Source organism: Trachypithecus francoisi, unplaced genomic scaffold (genome assembly GCF_009764315.1).
Source record: "Trachypithecus francoisi isolate TF-2019V2 unplaced genomic scaffold, Tfra_2.0 Lachesis_group0, whole genome shotgun sequence".
NCBI lineage: Eukaryota > Metazoa > Chordata > Mammalia > Primates > Cercopithecidae > Trachypithecus > Trachypithecus francoisi.
Window position 1 is genome coordinate 133,920,902 of NW_022681453.1, and position 17,790 is coordinate 133,938,691.

Consider the following 17,790-nt stretch of genomic DNA (forward strand, 5'->3'; position numbering starts at 1 on the left):
ATGGGAAACATTTTTTGCACAGCCAAAACAAAGTCACTCAGGATGTAAATAAAATAGTCTGAACACCCAGCTGATCCCTCTGCTTTTGAGACTGGAATCATCTAGAGGGTGGATAAACACTTTCCCTGCTCCAGCACTCAGGGAGAAATAAGGGAGCAAGGAGGGAGCAATGGCTGCTGGGAGCATTCTGAACTCTGTGAACGATATGAAGACTGCTCAGTAGATTATGGAGGGGTAAGGGCTGAAGTGTGTGTGTGTATGTATGTGTGTGTGTGAGAGAGAGAGAGAGAGAGTGTTTGTGTGTGTGACGTTAGTGATGTTAATGATTTCAGAATCCAGGCCACTGATAAACCAATTGAGGTATGGGTGACATACAGAAGGGCTCCAGAGGTGAACTGCCCATCACATCCTTCTCCAGGGCACTGCTTGCTGAGTTCATGTCTTTGTCACTCAACACTGCTGTGCCCACAGTCTGTGGCTTCTTGGAGATTGGTCCTTGTCTGTGTGGGCAGCCCTGGGGGACAGCTGAGGTAACTCTTACCGGTAACTTTGACTCCAGAGTCCCCGGGGCCTGGGCTTCTGGGAAAACAAGGCTGTGTGAGTATGAAACTCAAACTGAAAGGACTTTCTTCTTTTTTGGTTGCATTGCACTCTGAGCAAAACTCACTGGCTTGTGACGAGCAGGTGCTGTGCAAAGGGAGGAATATCTCCTGCTCCTATTCCCTCTTCTGGTGAAAGGCCATGCCCCCTCACTTGGCTCTCTGGGACAGTTCCTCTGTCAGGAGGCCTCTGCAGCTGGAATGTTCCTCACTCTTTGAGGTCAGGCATCTTTTCTCTTTCTTTTCCTTTGGAAATCTGTAGTCCTCCCTTTGCTGTGACAAATTGCACTGTGTGGCCAGCCAACTCCATTCTGCCTCCTGGAAAGGCTCAATGACTCGGCCTCCATGAGGGCCCGGGGCCGGTGCAGGAGTCCTCGACTTGCAACTCTGCCCTTTTCCATCCAGCCTTTGTCCAGTTCTCCGTTCTGTTCTCCCATTAGGTGTCCCCTCCAGCCCCTTATTCTGTTTCCAGCACACCATGCTCCTGCTTGAGGACTGAAGAGGAAAGAAAGCCCATCTGGGGAGGCAATTAGGGAAAGAGAGAAACAGAGGCACAGTAGAGACAAAAGACGAAGAGAAGGCTGCTGCCTGGGTACTTTTGCTCCTCCAGGGACTGATTCTGGAATTTCCCAAATCCAGCTGTAATCTCATTAGTTAAAGTTAACTTTTTTTTTTTCAGACTGAGCCTCGCTCTGTCGCCAGACTGGAGTGCAATGGCGCCATCTCGTCTCACTGCAACCTCCACCTCCTAGGTTCAAGTGATTCTCCTGCCTCAGCCTCCTGAGTAGCTGGAACGACAGGTGTGCACCACCATGCCCAGCTAATTTTTTGTATTTTTAGTAGAGATGAGGTTTCACCATGTTGGCCAGGATGGTCTCAATCTCTTGACCTCGTGATCCGCCATCCTCGGCCTCCCAAAGTGTTGGGATTACAAGCGTGAGCTACCATGCTCGGCGAGTTAACTAACTTTTAACTTAAGTTAGTTGAATTTGCTTTCTATTTGTCATCCTCCAAAGAGTCCTAATAAATATCTCAGACTCCTTCACCCACCTTTCTAAGATTCTGTTGTGCGCACCTCCCCATTCTGAATGAAGTCTTCTCCAGGCAGAGTGAGCTGCTCGTGCCTTTCTTCCCACTGTGTTTTGTGCACAGTTCTGCTGTACATTATCCCATGTGTGGCTATGATCTAAGGAGCCATTTGCCCATTTATTTTCCCCATGCCTTTGTGGCAAGGACTGAGTTTCTTTCCTGATTAGGAGCCAGGTATCTTCAGCAGCCTAGCATAGTGCTTGGCATGTCATACAGTGCTTGGCATATTGTAGGTGCTTTATTAGTGTTGGATGAATCCATGAGCCAATGAACCAACAAAAGAATAACATGTCTGTGCAGCAAAATGCAGAAAAGTTGTATAAAACTGTCAAAAGTGCTTCTGGAAGTTTTAATTGTAATTTAAGTTTTAAGCATGCTATTTTGTGCAAGATACATTAGACTAATAGGAATATAGTCCAGAAATGCATTAAACAGGGATTTAATCATTGTTGCTGTCTATTGAGAGGATTTTCCCATCTTCTTTCTCCTAGTAACAGACTCCATCCCACTGGACAAAAAGGTGAGCACATTACCCTGTCCTGGCCAATAGGAGTGGTTGCCTGATGTGAAGGGCCAATTCCCCACAAAACGAAAAGATCAGCTTGCTGGGGGACAGAGCAGCACCCTACCCACTGAAGCAGAGACAAGCAGAGACGTGAGACAGATGGAGAGTCGGGGGAACCTTGTGCCCTCAAGCCAGTTCCTTTGGCTCCTCTGTCTACCCTAGGGCTGCCCTTGTGTCCACATTGGCTTGGAGAGCCCATGTATTCTCTTTCTTGCTTAAGCCACTTTAAGCTGGGTTTCATAAAGAATCCTAACTAATTCAGCACTAAATCTCCTGTTGGAATCTGGACCTGATTACCAAAGCTGCCCCAAAAAGAGACGGCTTTGTAATGCTAGCTCTTTGTTCCCACCTCTGTCTGATCAAGAGTTATTTGTGGACTTTGCCTTCCTTCTGGCTGCCGCTGATGTCTGTGAGTCCAGTGACCCGAACAAAAAACCTCCAGGCTAGGTTTAAACATGGCCTTTATTAATCTCCTAGATGTGTGAGAAAATGAAAAAAGCAAGGTACAGTGTATAATCAGTAATGACTGATGTGCTGAAATAGGGTAGACATGGCCATAAAACGCATATACAAGCATGTAAGAATGGCAGCGCCACTTGAGTGCTTAAATGTAACTCCTGGAGGGCAGACATTCTCAACTTTTCCACTTACTGCTCTATCCCCAATGCCTTGAACAAGCACTCAATAAGTATTTATTGAATGAGTCCATGGAACCGCATGAAAGGAATGTCCTTGAAGAAACACATGAGCAAATGGCATTCCTGGGCATCTGTCAGGGGGAGGCGGGATGAGGGGCAGAAGAGGGATGAGAAGGAGACTGAGTACCATTCTATGTTGTGTGCATTTTTTAGTTTATTTTATTTTTTGAGACGGACTCTCGCTCTGTCACCCAGGCTGGCACGCAGTGGCACTATTTCTGCTCACTGCAACCTCTGCCTCCTGGGTTCCAGCGATTCTCGTGCCTTAGCCTCCCAAGTAGCTGGGATTATAGGCGTACGCCACCACACCCAGCTAATTTTTGTATCTTTGGTAGAGACGGGGTTTCACCATGTTGCCCAGGCTGATCTTGAACTCCTGACCCCAGGTGATCCACCCGCCTTGGCCTTCTAAAATGCCGGGATTACAGGCCACTGTGCCTGGCCTTGTGTGCATTTTTTATACAGGTATCCTACCTTTAAAAAAGAAAATAAAGCCAGGCGCAGTGGCTCCTGACTGTAATCCCAGCACCTTGGGAGGCTGAGGCAGGTGGATCACAAAGTCAGGAGTTCGAGACCAGCCTGACCAACATGGTGAAACCCCGTCTCTACCAAAAATACCAAAATTAGCCAAGCGTGGTGGTGCATGCCTGTAATCCCAGTGACTCAGGAGGCTGAGGGAGGAGAATCACTTGAACCCGGGAGGTGGAGGTTGCAGTGAGCTGAGATCATACCCCTGCACTCCAGCTTGGGTGACAGAGAAAGACTCCGTCTCAAAAAAAAAAAAAAAAAAGAAGAAAGGAAAAGCAGAACCCCTTGAGTCTAAAAATGAGTTGGGAAGAATCTGAAATCTGGTCAAGAGTATCTTCCTGGTACCGCACTCTTACAACAGAAGGGGAAGGGCTGGACACAGGACTAGTGGTACCTGCTCCCTCACCTTCGAAGGAATGAAGTGAAGCCTTCCTTTTACACAGCATCCCTGCCAAGCTAATCTGCTTCTGGTTGTAAATATGGCAAACCTGGAGTATTTTCTTTACATAAGTAAATAAGGCTCCCGCAAACAGCTCAGCTCATTTGCTTTAAACACTGGAGCAACAGGTTTTCCTTTCTGACCATCTCTTGATACCCTGTCAACCTCATGGGATGTCATTTCTGCTTTTTCTGTTTGCTGATTTCACTGACACCTTTGGAAAAAGATAGGCAGGCTTAGAAAAGAAAAGACCCTATGTGTTTCATTTGGGCCAATTCTTTTACAATAAGCATTCTTCCATTTCCAGAAATACTACCAAATGTCCAATTTCAAAATAATGCCTTCAAAATAATGGGTAGCATATGAAAAAGAGAGAATTTGTACTTTTTGCCAGGAATTTTACATAAAATATCTCATTTGTATCCCATAATAACTTCAGGCAGGAGATGGGACCACCCCATTTTATAGAAACTGGGGCTCAGATAAGCAGGTGGGCAGCAGGGATTCCCAGCAGATCTGTCTCTAAAAAGCACAGTCCTTCTGCTCTGCCCCGCCACCTCCCTCCATTCGCATGGCACTTGCAGTTTACAAGGCAACTCATCTAAACTATCTGATTTAATCCTCACAACTCTAAAATCTAGGAATTATTTTAATTCTCATTTTACAGAAGGGGAAAATTGAGGCTCCGAGATAGGAGCACAGAGTCAGCATGACATAAGAGACAGAGAACTGGTCTGGGTGGGGAAAGACCTGTGTCCTACTCCTGGCTTTGCACTTTGAACTTTGTGGCCAGTCACACATTCTCTCTAGCCGTTTCCTATCTCCAAGGCAGGTCGATGGACCAGATGGTCTCCTGTACCCAGCAGCTCAAACAGTCAATGACCCTCGCAAACCTTTTGGTGTTCCTTGTAACCAGATTAGAACTTTAGTTACAAGGGGGAGCCGATGGAAACTTATATATATAAACGGCTCCTGTGGGATATTTGCTGAAGTTCACATTGCTAAGTTTCTACAGTTACAATGTCTTAATCATAATGACACTGCTTCTACAGTGCTAGTAAGATTCCTGTCAGAGCCAAATTGCTAATAGCACCCTGGGGATTTTGCAACTCTTGCTATCATCCGCCTTTGGTGATTTTTAAAAATCACATTTAAGTGTATTAAAATATCAGCTTTTTATTTAAAAAGAGGGAGCTCGATGCCAGCATCTGTACAAATGCAGAAAAAGAAACTCTGTCCACCAGAAATAAGCCAGCCACACGGGTACCAACTCTACTGAGCTGATGGAAACATCTGAAGAACCCAGCTCTGCCTGGCTGCCCATGATGTGGGGGGGTTCCCTTTGCTAGTGGGAGTTGCCAGCAGCATTGGCAGGCAAGTACTGAATTAAAGCAGCAGCTGGAACCAGACGTAGGTGGAAGTGCATGACCCCCGTCTATGGCACAAAACTGGAGAGAAAAGCAAAAGAGTCACACATGGTAAGGCAGTGGGGGCAAAACGGGCAGAGCTTGTTTCAATCTGGCTCTGTCACTTGTGGCTTGTGATCCTGGGCCATTACTTCATCTCTCTGAGCTTACCGGATGTGTTAGGCTGTGTTCCACTAAAACCAAAAATAAGGATTTGAGTAGAGGTAAGGTATTTGGGAGGTGACCCCAGGAAGCCCTGGTCAGAGAGTGGGAGAGTGAGGCAGGAATGAGAAGAAAACCAATGAAAGTTTGTCATGGAGCAGGTGACCACTCTGTGGAGCTCAGCTCTACTGTGGATCTCTGTGAGACAGTGTGGAACATGCCTGAGGGTTGCCCCACCTGAGGGGTGAAGAAATAGGCATATTGTCTTCCTACTTCCACCCATCATTGGTCAGGAATGATCCCAGGAGCATTAACTTCCCAGCATTTCTGGCCATCCCCATGCACTGGCTGAGAATTGCTGCAAAAATTGAACGGGCTTACGAGTCTTGACAAAAGGAAACAATCAAGAAAATAAAGAGACAATCCACAGAATGGGAGAATATATTTGCAAACTACCCATCTGACAAGGGATTAATAACCAGAATATATAAGGAACTCAAACAACTCAATAAGAAAAAAATCTAATAATCTGAATTTAAAGTGGGCAAAAGATCTGAGTTCACATTTCACAAGACTCACCTAGCCTTGAGTCCAGAAACCAGCTTCTGTCAGCACAGTGAAGATGGGTGGGTGCATCCAGCTTGGTAATTTACAATGAGTAATAACTATCATAGGAACCAAGCCCTTATGACTAATAGCAGTCACATTACTTGAAAGCCAAGTCAGAATCAGAGGTTTGCCTGAGAAACATGGAGCAGGATGAGGGATGTTAGAGGATTCAAGTGTCTGACAGCTAGAAGCTTGAGTCCACCAGCAGTAGGTGAGGGTCCTGCTTGCTCCTGCCCAAGGGACAGCAACATCTAAAGGCACTAGCCAAGGCTTCCTCTTTTGGGAACAACACCTGGACATACTCACCTACTCATCTAACCTTAGTCCCCGGGACTCAACTTTTCTTATATTCTGTGGCTGGCCATGGACCTCCTGTTTTTTGACTTGTTTCTGCATATAAGACATTTTTTGCTTCCAATCAGGATACAGTTAAACTGGAAGGATGGGGAGCCTATCGGTCTCGTTAAGATGACTTTGAGGATCTCTGCTGTATCCTTAATAAGTATACTTGATACATTTACGTCTTCAAGAGGACTCTTATTTCTTTTAATTCTTGATGTATCAGTACTGGTAACAGTACACAGATAGCCTGACACATAGTAAGTGCATGATAAATGCCCATTTAACAACAAACATCTACCCTGGTGATATGTGGGCAAAAGACACAGTCTTCGACCTCAAGGAGCTCACAATCTAAAGGAGATGAGAAACCACTATCTGGATACTAAGGACTGAGATGTGGTGAAGCTGGAGTGTCACAGGAGCACCAAAGAGAGGTATGTTGTCAGAGAAGCCCCTGAGAGGACATCTAAGCTGTTAAGAGTGACAGGGAGAAGACTCACAGAAAAAAAAAAAAATGTAGGGAGGGTTATTCCCAGTGGAAAACAGCATGACACCCTTGAAAAATTACCAGTGATTCACTGCAAGTGTATTAGATTGGAGGTGGGAGTCAGGGTCCTGGGGGAGTGGAGAGCTATGAACCCTTGTGCCAGGTGGAATTAAGGGCCCCTCTGCAGGCCTTAGGCTTTCCCAAGCCCCTTCCTCCAGCGGCATTGCAGCCCCTTGCATTCGTCCGTTTTCATGCTACTGATAATGACATACCCGAGACTGGGCAATTTACAAAAGAAAGAGGTTTAATTGGACTTACAGTTCCATGTGGCTGGGGAAGCCTCACAATCATGGCAGAAGGCAAGGAGGAGCAAGTCAAGTCTTACATGGATGGTATCAAGCAAAGAAAGAGAGCTTGTGCGGGAAAACTCTCCCTTATAATAACCATCAGATCTCACGAGACTTACTCACTATCAGGAGAACAGCATGGGAAAGACCCACCCCCATGATTCAATTACCTCCCACTGGGTCCCTCCCACAACACATGGGAATTCAAGATGAGATTTGGGTGAGGACACAGCCAAACCTTATCACCCTTCATGTCTGCTGGATGCCTCTGTGTACTGTATCATGAAGGACACACATCACGGTCCAGGAAGTTGGGATTTTATTGGGCAAACACTTGGAACCCAGAGGATTAGAGGGTTTAAATTAAAGATTTGATACACTCATCACTGCATTGTAGAAAGAATGCTCTGAAGGCAGTGAGGTTCTTGATTTTTGAGGAGTGACAGAGAAGGCTGTGAGACCTGTGGGAGGACGCGCCAAGGACGTGTGCAGAGGCACAAGGCAGAGAAGCAGAGGATGGAGGATGGCTTTGAGAAATCCGCAGAGGGTGGATTGGACAGGATTTTCTAACCAGCTGGATATGAGAGAAAAGAGGATAGGATGATGGCTGGAGTTTGAAGCTAAGAGAGAATGAGTCAGGAGAGGTAGATTTGGAAGTCATATGTAGGAAGAGAGGAAAGCTAAATCCATCAGAGAGTCAAGCGTGAAGAAGACCAAGAACAAAATGTCAGGGAACCCTGATATATTCAAGACAGGAAGAAATGTGCTGGAGTGGGAGGAAGTTGAACAAACGTCTTTCTTTTCTCTACTAAGTAGAAGGTGGAGGTATCTGTGGAGGCCAGGCTGTGTGATGGGGCGAGTTGGGGAGAGTGAGGAGGAAGCAGCTGCTGCTGAGAGTGGGTGAGGAAGCTGACTGGGGACATAGAGGAGAACTGCCAAGCACGGGTTGTTTTCTCCCGTCCTGACAACTGCTGTCAGTCAGGGGACCAGATGGAATAATGAGGTAAGATTCTCCCAGCACAGAAGCTACACCCTGGGAGCAAAGCAGGTACTTCTAGTAAAGAATTTATTCCTCTGAACCACCAGAGGGCCGCTGGTGCCTGATGGAGTAATTTGGTTACAGGAGTGTAGGAAGAAACTGTGAGATGTCCTCCCTAGTTACAACCAGGAATAGGTCCTCCCTAACATTTGCAGACCTGGAGCAAATGCCAGCCTGCATTCCTAGCTTGCAACCCAGAGGCTAAAGGAGCCTAGGCCACCCCTGCCACCTGTGAACCTGGGAGTAGCTCAGATCTGCTGGGACAAGATGGGGCTAAAGCTGGACATGGGTCCAGGACTCCCAGCTGATGACCTTCTGAACCCAGGATAGAAACTAACACAAGATCCCCAGGAAGCCAAGCAGATGGATTTCACTTGTCATTTTCTCAACTCAGGATTTCCAGGTATTTCTAAGCACCTGCCAAAACTCCATCACTGGAGTAGAGAGAGGGGAAAGAGCACAGTTATCTTGGGGAAACTAGCCTGGCTATACACCCACTTTGGGTGGTTTGAAGCAACTATAAACAATAGTAGCCTTTCTGGAAACAATTCAATGTCCTTTAACCAGTGAATGGTAAAACATAATGGGACCAACCTGATCAACATGGAGAAACCCTGTCTCTACTAAAAATACAAAATTAGCCTGGCATGGTGATGCAGGCCTGTAGTCTCAGCTACTCGGGAGGCTGAAGCAGGAGAATTGCTTGAACCCAGGAGGCGGAGGTTGCAGTGAGCCAAGATCGTGCCATCACACTCCAGCCTGGGCAACAAGAGTGAAACTCTGTCTCAAAAAAAAAAAAAAGAAAGAAAGAAAAAACAATGGGATACATCCATACATACAGCAGAATAATACTCTAAAAAGAACAAACCACTATGCATGCAACAACATAGATGTATCTAAAGAGCATTATTCTAAATGAAAGAAGTTAGACACAGAAGTCTACATACTGCATGATTCCATTTACATGATATTAAAGGCAAGCTATGAGGAGAAGAAACAGATCAGTGATTCCACAGCAGGAAGTGAGGGGGCAGGGACAGAGATTAACTGCAAAGGGACATAGGGAGTTTAATTGGGTGATGAAAATGTCCTATATTTTGATTGTTTTGGTAGTTAGCCAATTGTATGCATTTGTCAAAAGTCAGCAAACCAAACACTTAAAAAGGGTGAATTTTATAGTTTGCAAATGATACCTTAATAAAGCAAACCCTTCAAATAAGTAATTAGTAAGCAATTGATCAGTCAATCAGACCCTCTTTCTCTGGTTTCCCAGAGAAGAGACTGTGATTTTCTCCTTTCATCCACCTCCCTACTTGAGAATTCAGATCCGTATCCCCTAGTCTACAGGGTCTATTCCAGCCTATTGCCCTCTTTCATAATTTCCCTTCGCCCAACTGGTTACCAAACCAGACAGAGATAGACAGAGAGATTTAGACAGGAAAGACAGAAAATGTTTTTTATTGTAGAACAGAATAAAAGACAGAAATGTTTTTTATTGAGATATGTAGGAACCTCCCCAAGGCAGGGAAGACCTCCTCTTCCCAAGGCCTAATGACAGTGTGGGAATGTCACTGACTGAGAGAATCTGCTTTGGTAAGTCTGGGCATAGGTCAACTTTTAACATCCTATGGATTTTTCTATCATTTAACACACAACTATCTGATAACATTCTATGAACACTGAATTTTTGTTGAAATTTTGAGTGTACATTTTTAAAAGAGTCCCATGGTCATTTTAAAGTGAATATTTCCCCAATCTACTGGTTGTACAAATCTGAAATTTTTCATGATTAGATTTGCTTAAAAGGAAAGGCACATGAAGAGTATGACCTGAGCCTCCATTGTGCTCTGCAGATCTGCCAAATTCATCCTTCCATTATGACAGGACCCAGACAGAAACCAGAGAAATGGTGGGCAGAAGGGCAAAAGATCAGCGAAACCATGGATAAATACATTTATTTTTTTTTTTAAATCTAACTTTAAGTTCTGGGATACATATGCAGAATGTGCAGGTTTGTTACATAGGTATACAGGTGCCATGGTGGTTTGCTGCACCCATCAACCCGTCATCTAGGTTTTAAGCCTCATGTGTATTAGTTATTTGTCCTAATGCTCTCCCTCTGCTTGCCCCCCCACCCCACGACAGGCCCCAGTGTGTGATGTTCCCCTCCCTGTGTTCATGTGTCTTCATTGTTCAATTCTCACTTATGAGTGAGAACATGTTGTGGTTGGTTTTCCGTTTCTGTATTAGTTTGCTGAGAATGATGGCTTCTAGCTGCATCTGTGTCCCTGCAAAGGACATGAACTCATTCTTTTCTATGACTGCATAGTATTCCATGGTGTATATGTGCCACATTTTCTGGATAAATACATTTCTATTTGTCTTTTGGGTACATACTCACAGACATTTACACTTACCCCCAACTCTAGCACTCTTCTTCCCACTTGTATTTCACTAACGTTACTTGAAACCATAGGGTCCACTTACACTGAAAGCATGCCTTAGACTTGTGACAAAATGAGGAAAATTGCTTTCTTGAAATTGTCACATCACGGAGAAGACTTTTGGCATGAACCCCCCCATCACACCAACAGGCTGGTCTTAAATATGGCAGCATAGAAAGTCTGTAATCCACATGAAAGTCACAGAGCCTCTTCTCATTCAATTTATTCATAAGTAAGATGGGAATAATGATAACTATCTCCTGTTTCTCACATAACCTGGTGAGGGTCAAATGAGGTATCGTATGTGAAAGAGCCTTACAAACTCTTAAATACTATGTGCAAATATGAGCTGCTGCTTAAGTGGTTGCAAGATACAGTGAATGTGGCAGGTAAAAGTGACTCCCTCACAACTGCTAGGACCTCTGGCCTTTAGGGAGGCCCCAAAAGCTTGTGAGTGGTTCTAATTTATAACTAACTCACAGGCAACCCTCTTCCCCCTTCTTTCATCCCTTCCTCTCCCCCTGCTCACAGAAACACAGTCTAAAGGTTCATCTTTCTGTCCTGAGTGCTGGATCCTGGAGTACTAGCCTAGCTAGGGTCACCAGGTTCACTGTGAGCTCAAGCAAACCATTCATTGTGTACCCAGAAATTGTGGAGGTCAGCATACAGCCAGGCCACACCATTGTTCTGGCCCCATGGTTCAATGGAGAGGCTAATGTGGCCTGTTCAGCGGGGTGGGGCATGAACAATAGGAATAAATCTCTGTCTGCTGTATCCCAGAAGGCAAAGTGCTGGCAGGATTTCCTCTGAAAGCTAATCAATTCCAGAACCACTCAACCAGGGTGCTGAGACTTGCAAAGGGGCACACTGGTGCTGGGGAAACAGGACTAAAGTAAAAGGAAATGAGATCATTTAGCTGAGATAAGAGAAGACCAAGTGGGCAGCTCAGGCCTGGCAGAAATAGAGTGAGATTAACTTCCCCTTTCTGTGCAATCAGCTACCCCCTCAGCTGTAAAGAGCTCTCTGGCTCTCCTGTACTCCCTACTACTACCTCCCCTCCCTTCCCCAACTCCCTCCCCAACCCCCTCCCCTGCACTTACTCCCAGAAATGATCTTATAAAATCATTGATTATTAAAACAGAGTGGGGTTGGAGAGACAAACATCCCTCTGGTTCCCAATCTGTTTACCACAAGGGACTCCTCTTAAGTCTCCTCCTTCCAGAGGTTCCATCTTTTAGAACAGTTGCCTTTATTCAGTACCTGCTCCTTTGGGTCATTCACTGGGCTAAGAATTTTTCTCTTATTATCTCATCTAACGCTGCGAAGTAGTTATAACTACCTCTACTTTACATATGAAAAATCTAAGACTAAGAGAAGTGTGTTTGCCCAAATCCTGCAACTAGAAAGTGGGAGAGGTAGAATTCGACCTAGGTCTATATTGGCTTCAAGGCCCTGCATGTTTCCAGCATTTAAGAAACAGCTCAGATGCCCAGCAATTACACTCCTAGGTTATACCCAAGAGAAATGAAAATACATGTTCACATAAAAACTTATACACAGTCCGAGCACAGTGGCTCATGCCTGTAATCCCAGCACTTTGGGAGGCCAACACAGGAGGATTGCTTGAGTCCAGGATTTCAAGGCTGCAGTGTGCCATGATCATGCCACTGCACTCCAGTCTGGGCAAAAGAGTGGGCCCTGTCTCTGTTTAAAGAAAAAAAAAATCAAAATAGCCAAAAGGTGAAAACAGCTCAAATGTCTATCTACTGATAAATGGATAAACAAAATGTGTAATTTCCATACAATGGAATATTATTTAGTCACAAAAAGGAAGGAAGCAACAACATAGGCCACAATATCTGTGAACCTTGGAAACATTTTGCTAAGTGAAAGCAGCCAATCACAAAAGACCATGTGTTTTATCATTTCATTTACATAAAAGGTCCAGAATAGGCAAATACAAACACACAGAAAATAGATTCAGAAATCTACAGAAAGTAGTTCTTCAGGACTGAGGGGTTGGAGAGATAGATAAGACAGTGATCCCTAAAGGGTACTGGGTTTCTTTTTGAGGTGAAGAATATGTTCTAAAATTGCCTGTGGTCATGATTGCACACACACTCTGTGGTAAGGATACTAAAAAACACAGTATTGTATGCTTTAAACAGGTGGATTTATGACATGTGAATTATATCTCAATAAAGTTATTTAAAAAGAAATAGCTCATTCTATGATAGACAAGTTACCATGGTTCTGTCTTGAAAGTTGAGAAGCAGAAGTTGCATGGTACAGTGGAAAGAATGAGAGCTTTGGAACCAATGACCTCAGACAAGTTGTTTAGCCTCTTTGAGCCCCAGTTCCTCAACTGTAAACTAGGGTTTTACTAGCCCCATCTCACTGTTTTTATAGTATATGGGGAAGCCCCAGCCTCTCCTGTTCTAAAATTGCCTGACTTTGAAGTTTGAGGCTTGAAGGAAGAGGTAAAGGTGTGAGGTGTCTGTGGACAGAAAGGTTTCCCTTGCACTGAAGTCACACCCATGAGGGACTCCTGTGTGTGTCAGAAGCTGGTCACCCAAAGCTCAGTGATTAGCTACCCTCTGTCTCCTGAGGAACCTCAGAAAAGAGAGACAAAAATCAAGGGGACTTGTGTGAACTCTAGGGACAATTCTGCTGGCTGTGGAAATTGCTGGGAGCTAGAACTAAGGGAGAAGCTTATGGGAGAGCTAAGAAAAGGCTGAACTCCTATGATAACAAAAATAAGGCTCTTTTTCAAGGTAGTAGGATGGGTTGGACCATTCTGATATATTTCTTCCCAATTATGGGGTATCTGCCAAAAATGCAGAGATGCTTTTCTGAAAACAACTAGGGGATAGAAACAGGCATTTAAAAAGCTAGACAAGTTAAAACACACACACACACACAAAATCTGATAATAGAAGTACTTTAGTGCTCAGAAACAATACTAATGTGGCAACCATGGTGGTAAAGAACCGGTGACCCTCATTATAACATAGATTCCATACTTGCAAATTCACCCACTCCCTCCAATTTCATTGTAATCACAAAAATCACTAATTGTGCTACTGTTGTGATCATTTATGGATATGAGCAGAGCAGTGAAAAACCTGAGTCATCCAATAAGCATATTCCCAGTTAAGGTTGAACAAATGCTTCCCCTTTTCGTTTCAGCTCTCATAGTGTAAACAAGTCTCCTTTCAGCCTATTTAGTGCCATGCTTTCCACATTGCATTGTTCTTTATTGGTAATGTCACTGTTGAAAACATCCCCAAATGTAGTGCTGAAGGGCTGTCTAGTGTTCCTAAGCCTGAGAAGGCTGCGATGTGCCTTACTGAGATACATGTTAGATCCTCTTTCTTCAGGCAGCACTTACAGTGCTGCTGGCCCTGAGTTCCATGTTAATAAATCAACAACATGTATCCCAGAGTCTTTAAACAGAAACACATATGAAAAAAGTTTATATATTGATCAGTTGACAAAAATGTGACCAGAGGCTTACAGGAACTTAACCTAGTATTTTATCTAAGAGCAATAGTTCAGTATTTGCAATTCAGTGTTTGGGGTATTTTTATGGAGTAAAACTACAGCAAATAATGAGAATTAACTCTATATGCTACGTATTTTTCACATACCATCTCATTTTAATGCCCACAAATTAGGTGTTATGTTAGTTTCACAAAAAATTGAGGATATACATACATGTTAGATTATGTGACTTAGAGCTAACATATGGAAGTGGCGGAATTTGAATCCATTTGTCTAACTACCAAAAGAGGAAGAGAACTCTTTAGCCCTTTGACTGGAGAGTTGGTTCTTAGGGAAAGGTAGCCAGTCATCCATATCAGGGCTGGGCCACAGGGAGAGCTGAGCTTAGTTAACAACAGTATAAATCAGAGAAAAAAGATGAAAGAACTGAACATAATCCTCCAGCTGTAGTCTGCACTGGTCAGACTACATACAGCTATGACAGTGGGGAGAGAGAAATGACCATTAGCACGAGGAGAGGCACCAGGATGGTGAGGAGTCTGGGAGCCCACACATCAAGAAAGAAAGGATGAAAGAAATAGACATGGCCGGGCGCGGTGGCTCAAGCCTGTAATCCCAGCACTTTGGGAGGCCGAGACGGGCGGATCACGAGGTCAGGAGATCGAGACCATCCTGGCTAACCCGGTGAAACCCCGTCTCTACTAAAAAATACGAAAAACTAGCCGGGCGAGGTGGCGGGCGCCTGTAGTCCCAGCAACTCCGGAGGCTGAGGCAGGAGAATAGCGTGAACCCGGGAGGCGGAGCTTGCAGTGAGCTGAGATCTGGCCACTGCACTCCAGCCTGGGTGACACAGAGACTCCGTCTCAAAAAAAAAAAAAAAAAAAAAAGAAAGAAATAGACATTGCTCAGTGTAGAAATGCCACCATGGAAGCAAACTGGAGGCATCTTTATATACCTAAAGAGCTATCCTGTGGATGAAAACTAGGATTGCAGGTTGAAAGCTTCAGGGATCAGATTTTGGCTCAATCCAAGAAACAATTTCTGATATTCAGAGCTGTCCTACAAGCCAAGATTGGAAACTGGTGGTCCACAAGCCACATTCAGATACAGATGTATTTTGTTGGTGTGCAGTGATTTTTTTTTTTTAAAAAAATGTATTTAAATGTCCTTCTACTGGGGAATGTGCTCATTTTCACAGCTTGCACCACTCTCTGCTCTTAGCCCCATGTCACTCCTGTGTAACTTGCCTTGTCCTTGAAGTAGGGTTGCTGGATTTAGCAAATAAAAATATAGAATAGTTAAATTTGAATTTCAGACAAATTTTACAAATATTACATGGCACATATCTATACTATATTTATTTTTCTATCCCAATACTTGGAAGTTCTAGATGGAAGCCTTTGATATTTTGTTCTGAGACAGTGAGCTCCATATATGGGAATATTCAGAGACTTGTCTTAGAGAAATTCTTATGATGGAAATAGGGCCAAAATGGTTTAAGGTTGTCCTTGCTTTATTTTATTGAGATCCCCCATTTCAGAGCGATAAAACAACAAAAGGTAGGGGGAGATAACTGAATTATCAGGTGCTGTTCTGGGTGTGGGTGGCAGGTAAGACACCGACTTCTTGTCCTAACAGCCGAATGTTCTACCAAAAGAGCTGGGACTGACTGATAAGGATATAAAGTGTTTTTGACCTCTAATATCAATTGTTAGTCAAGTTCTTTTTAAGCCTAAAGTTAATTGGTGTGTCTGCTGCTGGAGAAAATGATAGCAACCTCTTTCTAGACCAAGGCATGAACCAGGAGGTATGCAACACTCCAAAATAATAATCCTGCTTTTATCTGTCAAAAGTCATCTTCTACTTCTCTGTAACTGTGGTTAGTCATTCTGACACTTCTTGTTCTCCTATCCTGCTGCCAGAGCTGCTTTTCTAGTTGTTTTGAACAGACCGTGACCAACTCACCAAAGAACATGGCAAGCAGTTGATATAAGAGACTGATACTAACTCAGTTATCACAGCCTATTTCTTTGGCAAAAAATCAGTGGATCTCTGAGTTCATTTCTGGAAATTGTGCCTCTAAAACTAAGTGTCAGTAGTCCCTGGTCATCAGCTAGTTTTTTAGTGTCCTCCTGCTGGTCTCTGGGGAATAAGAATGTTTGTGTTAGATGACTCTAGAGAGCATTTGGCTCAACTCCCTTGTTTTGGAGATAAGGAAAGGTAGCTTCATAGTATGGTGACAAGATTCAGAGCTCATGGCTGCAGTCAGCTCACAGGCCAGAGCTCTCTGCAGCTCAGCAAATGGTTTCCCATTCCTTCTCCATTTGTCATGTTTCCCTCCCTTACTTACACCCACTTTTTTTCAGTCTCTCACTTGAAACAGACAAAATGACAAAAGGGAGGGGAAGATAACAACATGAATAAACATATTTTGGGGCAACTGTGTGCTATACACTACAGAGTATACCCAAAGGGAATTTAGCAATTCTAATTTGTCCTTTTGGGGAAGGCTCCTAGACAACAGGGGCTTTACTATCTTGTTTACAGATGGGTGCATTCCGCGTATCCCCAGGTTCACCTGAATGCTCACTAAATACTCCTGGTCACACTGTTTCCTTCATCATTCTCCTCTTCAAGATTAAATAAAATCTCAGGGGTTACTCAAAGCAAGTAACACTTGATAAAACTCCATTTCAACTATTATAACGTAGGGACATTTTTAATGTGTCCTTTCTTTTTTTTTTTTTGAGACGGAGTCTCGCTCTGTTGCCCAAGGACTACAGTGGCCGGATCTCAGCTCACTGCAAGCTCCGCCTTTCAGGTTCACGCCATTCTCCTGCCTCAGCCTCCCGAGTAGCTGGGACTACAGGCGCCCGCCACCTCGCCCGGCTAGTTTTTTGTATTTTTTTAGTAGAGACGGGGTTTCACCGGGTTAGCCAGGATGGTCTCGATCTCCTGACCTTGTGATCTGCCTGTCTCAGCCTCCCAAAGTGCTGGGATTACAGGCTTGAGCCACCGCGCCCGGCCAATGTGTCCTTTCTTTACACAAAAAGTCTAAACTTAGGGTTGAGAAGTAACTAACACAGCAGTCTTTGGATCTTAAACAAGGACTTCAGATGGCTTATGGCTCCATCATTTTCAAATAATATCCCTGTTTTCACTGGTTGTTCTTGATAGATACGCTGTTCCCTCAATTGGAACATCAGTGGACCCTCTCTTTCCTACCTTTAAAATTTTTCAGGGGCTTCTACAGACACTGCATGCACAGATCTCCAGCCAATGTGTTGAATGCATGTGTTAGAAAGAAGAACAATGATTTTGGGAGCAGAAGTAGTCCGGACTGAATCCTGGCTCCTCCATTCACCAACTGGTGAATTTGGGCAAATTTTAAATTTCTCTGTTTCCTTATTTATAAAATACAGACAAACTACCTCTCACAGGGTTGTAAAGAGAAAATGAAATAATGTAGGCACTCAATAAATGGTAGCAATTATTACTGTGCCTGTTGAATTAATGCAAAACATAAGCAAAA